This window comes from Arachis ipaensis, chromosome B6 (genome assembly GCF_059453495.1).
Source record: "Arachis ipaensis isolate K30076 ecotype BB chromosome B6, ASM5945349v1, whole genome shotgun sequence".
NCBI lineage: Eukaryota > Viridiplantae > Streptophyta > Magnoliopsida > Fabales > Fabaceae > Arachis > Arachis ipaensis.
This window is the reverse complement of record NC_142441.1, coordinates 48,186,039-48,196,805: the sequence shown is the minus strand read 5'-3', so window position 1 is coordinate 48,196,805 and position 10,767 is coordinate 48,186,039. Positions and strand designations below refer to the sequence as shown.

Sequence of the window (10,767 nt, the reverse complement as noted above, 5' to 3'; positions counted from 1 at the left end):
ATTACGGCGGTTATAACCGCCATTATGACCAAAACTGGCGCCTCCAAGAAACGCCATTATTCTGGGCGCCATTCTGGTTATTACGGCGATTTTTGAGGGTTAAAATGGCGGTTTGTAACCGCCATTATTTCCGCATAAAATGGCGGTTTTTGAACAGCCGCCGTTTTTACCAGGATGTTGTGGCACCTCTTCCGTTTAAAATGGCGGTTAGAAACCGCCGTTTTTCCATGATAACCGCCATTTTTTCCATGTTATAATGGCATCTTTTGCGTTTAAAATGGCAGTTTCTAACGTCGTTTTTACCAAAATATAATGGCATCATTTTCGTTTAAAATGGCAGTTTTTAACTGCCATTTCTACCAGCGTATAATGGCATCGTTTTAAATTAAAACGGGGGTTTCTAACCGCCGTTTGTACCTAATTATGATGAAAATTTTATGCTTTTTAAAATAAGATTGAAACCACTAATTTAAAGTGATATTTTCGAAACTCACTTAAAAATCTCATAATAACCAAAAGGTATAGCCATAAATCGAACATCATAAGATGATTTTTAATTCATACATGATCCAAAAGTCATAATCCAAGTCATAATTGAAATGTCATAATCCAAAAAACAAAGTATCAAAATAATCCTTAACAAGCATTGACTAATTCTGACTTATAATTGTCTTAACATATAATCCTTAATATACGTCTTAACATATCAAGCTTCCTTGTTGCTTGCTCCAGAAAACCTACTTCCTAACTCTTTTGGTGATGGAATCTCACTCTCCTGATCCAATCCCTACAACAAAAATATAATTATTATGAGCACAAGAAATACAAGAAAAATGCATATATTAATAATAAGTGGATAATTATGAATTTGAATTCATCTAAAAAATACATATAAAATGTTACTAATAATACTACTAGTGCTAGTTGTTAATTAGCTTTCCCATGTGCTTGTTAACCATAGCAGCGATAAAGAATGAAGCCTTAAGATCTTTCTATTCACTGATGTATAGAATCATTTTCAAACAAAGCAATAACAGCAATAACAACCCTTAGTCAACAACCAGCAATAACACATGCTCATGCTCACCTATTACCATTAGCTGCTTCCTACTTATGCCTATATGCCACAAACATTGATAAATCTTTTTTTTTTCACTTTTTGTTAATCAATTATAATTTAGAAGAAAATCAGAACGGGAAGTCAAAATCTGTATTCATGAACAGTTTACAATTATTTCACTCAAAAGTACATTCAAATAGCCAACAGTGACCATGACCGAATCTTAACTTGTTTTGGAGATCAAAAGTATTCATGAACAGTTTACAATTATTTCACATCAAAAGGAAAAAAAAGAGGGAATTCTATGATGAATATGAACACTACTACTTGGGGGAGAAACCCTAATATTGCTCTACAAAGAGATGCTACTTCTCAATTAGCCCAACTACAACTGTTGCAAAATATGTTGCAAATCATGAACGCAACACATTTCTTAACATGGGGAATAACCCTAATTTCCCCTTAGGAAACCCCAGCTTCAATAATTCTTATCTTAACGGGTCAAACATCCTTCAAACTGTAGAACCTTTTGGCTTGAAAAGTGAAGAATATAGATCACAATCAAACCCTACTGGTCTATTATTATCTCAATCAGACTACAGTAATGACTTCTTTCAACATGGATTGTCAACAAATACACGAGAGCTTGAATGCTATAACAAACTCAGCAACACTACTAATCAAGCAGAGATTAATCCACTGTTTACAATTATTTCACATCAAAAGGAAAAAAAGAGGATAATTGTATTTGTACCTGTGAAACTTGTTGAGTAGGGAACATTCCAGCTAATTGTATTGGAATTTTACCTCATTCCTTAGAAGCAATATAGGAGACTAGCGCTTGCAATTGCGCTTTAACGGTATCCAACTCTTCTTGCACATTTGGACCACAAGTAGATGATGTTCCAACATCATTTGAAGAACCTAAATTCATTTGACTAATCCTTGTAGTGTTGTTCTTGAAAGCAATTGTTGGAACAGCTCCCATACCTAAACCTCGAACACGACCAGGGTGCTCTTTCCCAAAAACTACTCCAAGAGCATCAAGAGGAGAATTAAGAGTTAATTCCATCGGTTGTTGGCTGCTATGTGCTTCAATCTTCTCCTACATGTATAAAAAAAAGAAAAAATCAAAAATAGTATTATCTTATAAAAAAGAAAGAAAAAGAAATACAAACAAGTTACTTATTACGCTTTAGTCTTACCGCTATTTCTTTAGCTTTTTCATTAACATAACTTCCATCTGTTTTCTTGTGAGTGATGTCCCACATTTGAACCCTACTAACTTCTTTTCCCGTCTCTTCCGTCTAAAATTTAAGAAAAGTAGAAAGACTCGATCAAAAAATAGAAGCCTACTAACTTCAATCATGTATATATCATTCATAAAATTATTATTTGAGATAGATTAGATATGCAGAAAATTAAGAGATGATGCATGCATTATATTTGAGATAGATTAGATATGCATGCATTAATTGATTACCAATTCAGCCCTTCTTCTTGCAATTGATTTAGCACCTGAAGTATGAGGAATTATTTGTTTTTGCCGAATTTCTTGATTCCTCTTACAAAGTTTCTGCAAGTTAAATTTGGACATAATTAAATAGAACCAAACATGCATTCAACATATAACAATAATAATGGTTTCAAGAGGGCAAAAGAGTGCAGCACTACTGCATGAGAAGCTATCACTAGTTCATTACCAACTCTATATAAAATAAAATACAAGAGCAGGCAGCAGCAATATCTGCTTCATATAAGGCTTACCTGAGTTTCAGGTTTCAAACGATATTCTACAAATAAAGCCCATTGATCAGGAGCAATATCTTCTGGTGCATTATTTATGATCTCGATTTTACTCAACCTCGGATCATAAAAATCATTCCAAAGCTTTATCCTATGTTCCCTCCATTTTTTGCCAAGTGATTGGAGCAAAAATCGTTTGGCCAAGTTATCACTCACTTTGAAGCAAAATCGAGCCTTGACAATTATAACAAAGAATATATATTAACCAGCAAATATAACTAAATAATGGCAAAGAAATAAGCTTTAGAGTTTGAGTAATCTTCTTACTAGGAAAAAAATATTCCATTGATTTTCAAAAAAGCTTTTGGAATGTCTGACCACTTTTCAAAACTGATTGGAAATGCTACACAATCAGTGGCCAATTGCCCACAAACTCCTGCAAGGAGTCCAGCTGCTTCTCCTATTGCTGCATGATGTTTATCAAAAGTGACAACTATACGCAAACCTTCTGGCAAATTATGCACATCCTTCACTAATAAATGAAGGCGTGTACTAGCTCCGTATTCATCTAAAATAGACAAATGAGTATAAATAAATAAGTAAATGAGCGACTAAAGAATAAAATAAATAATTTTTAAATAATAGACACTATAGAATTGACTTAATAATAACTTTACAACTAAAGAATAGGGCATGAAGTTGAAAGAAAGCACCATAAATATAATCAATCAGGATATAACATGTTCTCACTATAGTAGCATTCAAATTGCACTAAATCTAGAAAAGGAAAAAAAGAATAAAACAGAACAGATCAATCTGGATCGATGTTAGTTTTCCTGCTAAGGAACTCTCTCACTGCACATATCTTACAGATATTACAATCCAAGTGATTCAGGTGGAAGATAATCAAGATTGAAGCAGTGAAGTACTTACAAAATTTTACATAGACACAAAAGGTTCATCCAGATATTAACTTCTTTTCCTTTTCAAATGAATAATACCCATATACACCCATGGAATTCTAAGTTCACCAAAAAAGGACCATGTAGAAAGAATGTAAAAATAAAGCTGATCATTTTCTGCCTTATGTTTTCTCATCAAAAGCATATTTTCAAGTTCATAATAGCCCAAGTAATTGAATGTCAACATATATAAGTACAATTGTTCAAACTTAGTTTTAACAAATCTGAGCATTGCATGTGGCAATTAAGGAAATACAAAAGAAAAGAAAAACGAAAATATATTGAAACCAACAGGTGGGAAAAGGAATACATCAAATGTTGAATCAAAACACTGAACTTAATAAAATAAATAATTTCTCTGCTATAATGAAATTTATCACCAATTGCATGTAACAAAGCAAAGCATGATCCCAAAACCCAACTATAAATGAGTACATACAATAATAATGTTCAGTATCTAGCTTTTATCATCAGCAAAATTCCACATATGCTAATATAGGAAACAAGTATATATATATATATATATATATATATATATATATATATATATATATATATATGACATGTGTGTCTAGAACAGGAAGGCATTAACTGGGAGAAACACTACTTAAAATCAGGAAAAGAAGCAGATATGGCGCACATGATGCCAATATTGTATTCCACTGCTACAGTCTTATTTAATTAAAGCCCTAAAATACAGTTTAGTTAATGTTAATCTGCTTTAATTTTTTGGGTATTGCTGGTAGATAACTTAGTCGGACAGAATTCTGAAGGAATCATGGCTGCTTAATTAATATATAATAATTTCACACACTAGTATTCTCTAAACCAATAATGTGTTTGTTCTTTATTTTAGGTTCTGAATGCTTCTTGCTTTTTGATAATAATAACATAATAAAACATCTATACATACCTATGGCATCAACAGTCCAATAATGTTTAGATTCACGTCCACGTTTACGTTTAGGTTTGAATGGATGCTCAGAAGAATTTGAAGCTGCCGACTTGTCTCGGGATGAACTTGCAGCTGCTGCTGACTTGTCTCGTGAGGAACTTGCAGCTGCTGTCGACTTGTCTCGGGAGGAACTTGAAGCTGCTGACTTATCCCGAGAGGAACTTGAAGCTGCTGACTTGTCTCGGGAGGAATTTACAGCTGCTGCCGACTTGTCTCGGGAGGAATTTGTAGCTGCCGATGTCTCTCGGAAGGAATTTGCAGCTGCTGCAGACTTGACTTGTGATGCATTTGAAGCTGCCGACTTGTCTCGGGAGGAATTTGCAGCTGCAATTGACTTGTCTTGTGAAGAATTTGCAGCTGCTGCTGCTTTAAGTAGATTCTTGTACCTCTTTTGCTTTGGCATATCTGCATAATAGATCAAGAAATTCAGGAAGTTACATATCTTCAAGTTAAATTTGAAGACCTAGTAACTAGTATATATCAGTAGGCACTACTATAATGTATAGATAAAATAATTTCATACCATAAATATGAATTATAACTAAATGATAGTTGGAAATAAAATAATAGTTGGAAATAAAATAATTAATAAGTATAGATAAAATGTGAATTATAATTAAATGAAAACTTAAATATAAATTTCATACCATAAATTAATTTAACCTACTAACTATTCCGACATGTGTTTGTCTTCTCCAATGTCATCATCTAGTAGTTCATCATCTACCTCATCTCTTAACAATGATAGATTATCACCATTTTCAAATAAAGAATCCAAGTTTTGCTCTAACCATGGCTCATTCTCACATGCTTCATCATCTTCATTTCCCCCCATATCATATGAGTCTCTTGGCTTCAAATGCACGACAACACTCCAATCTTTATTCACTTCATCATTGACAAAATACACCATTCGAGCTTGTGAGGCTTCAATATATGGATCATCCTCCTCTCGGTCACCACTGTGTATTACTCGTGAAAAATTAACAGAAGTAAAACCCCAACTATCCTTTCTACAGCCTCATTCTCTAGTGGTGTCAGCCCATTTACATTTGAATAAAGTAACTCAAAATCGGCCATTGTAGTTTAGTTCTATAATATCTTCTAATTTGCCATAATATGACAAATCAGCATTCCTAACATTAGCATCACTAGCGCTAGCAACACAAGGAGTTGAAGACATTAAGAAAACTCCACTATTCTGGGTCTTTAACCCATTGTCTCGATTGGTAGTTCGAAAGGAGAACCCATTGATACTAAATGTAGAAAACCTTTTGGCATATCGTGATGGACCCATTGCTAAGTATCTCAAATCCTCATGCACAGTATTCATAACGTCTGGGTTCATAAGCTATTATGATAGAACAATATATTAGTTATTATATCCACAAATACTGCTCAATATTAGCAAAAAATATCACTTTTCTATTTACCTGCGTAGGAAACCAAGTAACAAAATCTTTGTTAACTCTTTTTTCTATCTCTACATTTGAAGGCCTTCTATCCTTAGATCGTCTTCGTACAAAATCTTTGAAGTCACTGTCAGATATGAAAGTTTAACTCTAACTAAACAACTATTTTCACGTAAATAAAAAACATGTACGCAAATCCTTAAGTACTTACTCAATGAACGGTTTGACATATGGACAATTTAGAACCACATAGCGATGTGCTTGTTTTTTTCCATAGGTGACAACTCAAATACTGTGAAAGCTCCCTTAGAGTTACCCATTTGTGGAAAAAGTGAATCAACATGTGTATTGTAATTACCATCCGGACGATCATCAACACGTGGTGGCCTATTAAATCTTGTCTCAATCCCTTCTAAGTATCGAAAGCAAAATGTAAGAGCTTCTTCAGCCACATATCCCTCAGCTATAGAAGCCTCTGATTTGGCTTTGTTTCGTACATAGGACTTCAAATGTCCTAAATACCTAGTTTGTATAATTGGCTTTAGTAAGCAAGATATAACTAAGTGACAGGTTAAATGAACAATGATTGAAAAGAGATATTTACCTCTCAATAGGATACATCCACCTATAGTGTACTGGTCCTCCAAGTTTTGCTTCATCAACTAGATGACAGGTTAAATGAACTATGATTGTAAAGAAAGAAGGAGGGAACAACATTTCTAAATGACAAAGGGTAAGGATTATTCGAGGTTGGAGCTTCTCAAGTTCTGTAAGACTTAAGCTTTTAGAGCACAACTGTTGAAAGAATGAAGACAACTCTATTAGCACTGTAGCAACTTTATCTTGTAGCACATTACGTATAGCAATGGGTAATAGTTGCTGCATAAGGACGTGGCAATCATGGCTCTTCAATCCAGAGAGCTTTCTTTGCTTCAGGTCAACACACCGTGAAATATTACTCGAGAGACCATCTGGTACTCTAATATTCTTTATAGTACGCAAGAATACATCTTTCATGGAATTTGACATTGTGAACAAAGATGGATGATATCTCCCATTTTCATCTGGCCATAAATCTTTCCTTATACCCATTTCTTTGAGATCCTTACAAGCTTTGAGATTATCCTTTGACCTTCCAGTCTCATTGAGCAAAGTGTATAACACATTGTCGCAAACATTCTTTTCAATATGCATGACATCTAGATTGTGGCGCAATAAGTTAGACTCCCAATAAGGAAGATCAAAAAATATGCTTTTCTTCCTCCACATCCCCGATTCATCATCTTCTTCAGCAACTTTTCGTCGAGTCCTCTTACCTTTACTTGCCTGTAGTTCCTTCCCAAATGAAACATTGATGCCTTCAAGTTGTTCCAATATTTCTGACCCTGTTAGTACTGCTGGGGGATCCCTCAACTCAATTTTTCCATTAAATTTTGCACGACTTAGCCTAAACTTATGACCCCTTTCTAAGAAACGGCGATGCCCCAAAAAACACCATTTTCCACCATGCTTTAATCTATATGAATCAGTGTTAAAGTTACATGTGGGACAAGCATATTTACTGCGTACGTTCCACCCAGATAAGTTACCAAGGCCTGGAAAATCACTAATTGTCCACATTAATGCTGCTCGCAATGTAAACATTTCATTCTTGAACCTATCTAATGTTTGAACACCATCATGCCACAACTCTTTTAACTCTTTGATAAGAGGTTGTAAGTATACGTCTATGTTGTTCCCCGGCATTTTCTCTCCTGGAATAATCATTGACAAGATTAGTGATGTTGGCTTCATGCACTCCCATGGAGGTCGATTGTATGGAATAAGCACCACTGGCCAAACGCTATAGTTTGTACGCATAGCTCCAAAGGGGTTGAATCCATCAACTGCAAGACCAAGACGTACATTTCGAGGATCTTCGGCAAACCTATCATGAAGTAAATCAAATGTCTTCCAAGCTTCAGAATCCCGCGGATGCCTCATCTTCGAATCTTTCTTTTCTGCCAAAGCATGCCATTGCATTGATTGAGCAGTCTTAGAACACATAAATAATCATTGAAGTCTCGGTTTTAGTGGAAAGTATCGCAATATCTTTGTCGGTTTCTTCTTTTTAGCATCGGTCCATTTAGATGTCTTCCATCTTTTGCATTCTTACAAATCTTCATCCTCCCCCCAATATAACATGCAGTCATTAGGGCAAGCTGGTATCTTGGTATAATTAAGCCCTAGTTTGTTTATGGTTTTCTTGGCCTCATAGAATGTATTTGAAATCTTGGCATTTCCAAAAGCATCTTTTATTAACTTGAGGATTTCGGTCATGGCTTTGTCGCTTATTCTATATAAGCACGTTATGTGGTACAAACTAATCAAGAAAGACAGTTTTGAATACTTTGTGCACCCTTCATATAATGGTTTATTACCATCTTCCAACAACTTATAAAATTCTACATTTTCTCCACTATGCTCTTCATCTCCATCTCCATCTCCATCTCCATCTTCATTCAAGTCAGATCCAGCGACTCCAAACGCGTCATTGAGAATTGTTACCATTGGATGCTGAGATGTCGAATCATCTTGTACAATATGACTAGTTTGATAAACTTGTGACCCAACTCTAACTGCTTCTTCACCATGCCAATACCAAACTTTGTAGTTTTCTGGAAATGGCTTGACTATTAAATGTTCAAAAACTTTCTCTCTTGTTTGCCACTTGCGAAAACCACACACCGGACAAGGACATTTAATCTGAAGACCCGCGAGAGACCGATGCTCAAAAGCAAAATCCAAAAACTTGTTTAAACCATCTCTATACTCATGCGTGGTTCGTGGTTTTCCAATCCACGACTTATCGATTGACATGACTAAGAGGGACTACAAATAGGGATTTAAAAAAATTAAAAGTCTATATATATTCTAAAGGTAAGAAAATTATTCTTGTATGTGCAAATTAGATATTAAACAAATACTTAAATAGTATTCTAAAAGAAACTATAAAAAAAATTATAATTACCTCTTTCAAATGATAATTTTGTGGCTGTAACAGTGACTTTGTGAATTTTCCTTCTCAAGTAGTTGTATATATGATCTAAAGAAGAAGCTGGGTAAGTTAAGAAGCTAAAGAAGACATTACTCATCAATCTGAAAAACAAAAATAGTATATTAATCTCACATAAAAAATTATTAATTGCCTTTTAATTTTATCATTTAAAAAATGTATTTAAAAAAAAAAAGAAAAGAAGAAGAAACAAATAATAGATCTGGAGGGAAATAAGGAGACTAAGGTACCTGAAATATCAGCAACAACAATGAATAGCAAGTAAATCAATGAATGGGAAAAAAAGTAATAGCATTAACATAGTCTATATTAATAATGAGAAACTACTACTGTCTCCTATTGCACTAAGCATTTATATATTGATATATGTGTTACATCAAAGAGAGATGCTGGACTTATATATTGAGATAATTTTACAAAATGTATAAGAATCAACACTCAACAGATTCTATAATTAGGAAGCACAAGGAATTTTCTTTTTGCTTAACAAAATATTATTATTAGTTGAAAGACAGCAAAGTGTGCTTTCTATACTCTTTTAAAGAAATATTAGTTAATAGTTATACACTCTTTTTGGGAACGTTCAAGTCATTAAATCATTTATAAATAAATATATGAGAAAAGACGTTTAAATATACACTTATAATAAAATTTAGTGATTTAAAAAAAAAATACACACGTTCAACTTTTTTTTTATATATTTTCCCAATTCAGTATATATGATAAAACTCTCCACAATACTTGAATTTGAGACGTTCACTAAGAAAAATAAGTATAAAAACCAATTAAACCGTGTCCATGCATGATTGGCATATAAAAAGTCTTCAGTTGTTGGTGTATAACATGGATAAAATTGTTTATCTTATCCTAATTAATGATCCTCTAATAAATCTATTTCTGTAAATGACAAAAAGGAGAAGCTAGCTAGAAATAGGTATGGTATGGTATGGTATGGTATGGTATGGCTCACAAGTCACAAATGTCTAGTCAATAGAGTTATAGCCCTAGATGAATGAAATTATCAAAGTCACAAGCGTAATGTTCAAGTTAAAATTATCTAATTATTAAGGGGATGCAATTTAATTTTTCAATTTATGTTCAATGTTTGGTTATTCTACTTTTTACTAGAACAAGAACAGGAGGAATATTTTTGTGTGTGTGAATGAATTAATGCATGCCAGCTTATTGCATATGAGAGCTCTAAATTAAAATAATTTGAAAATGCTCAAATTAAATAGAATGCACTTTAAAATTGACTAGTTATTAAAATAAGTTAGTTATTTCATTTTTTTTTCCTTTTTACAATATGTCATTTGAAAGCATTCAAGTTGCAGTGAGTTATTAAAATCAGTTTGCAATTGAGTGCAACAGCAACAACTATAATCAATGTCAAATTTTGACTAGTTAATAAGCTCAAAAACTGCAGCACAGATTAGATTTTTCATGTACCTAGTAAACTTATTTGTTTATTTGTGTAAGAAAAGTACATGAAATAGAGGAGATTATTTTTGATAAATTATGTGTAAGAACATAAGGAAAACATTGCCTTTGTACCTTTATGAAAGTTTTAACATTGT

The 10,767-nt window shown here is 33.5% G+C and overlaps 2 pseudogenes; both read right to left on the bottom strand.

The window, feature by feature from the left end:
- Positions 1–706: 706 nt before the first annotated feature.
- Positions 707–5,126, bottom strand: LOC107648348 (uncharacterized; annotated as a pseudogene).
- A 1,216-nt stretch (positions 5,127–6,342) lies between these two features.
- Positions 6,343–8,994, bottom strand: LOC148555462 (uncharacterized; annotated as a pseudogene).
- Positions 8,995–10,767: the final 1,773 nt, after the last annotated feature.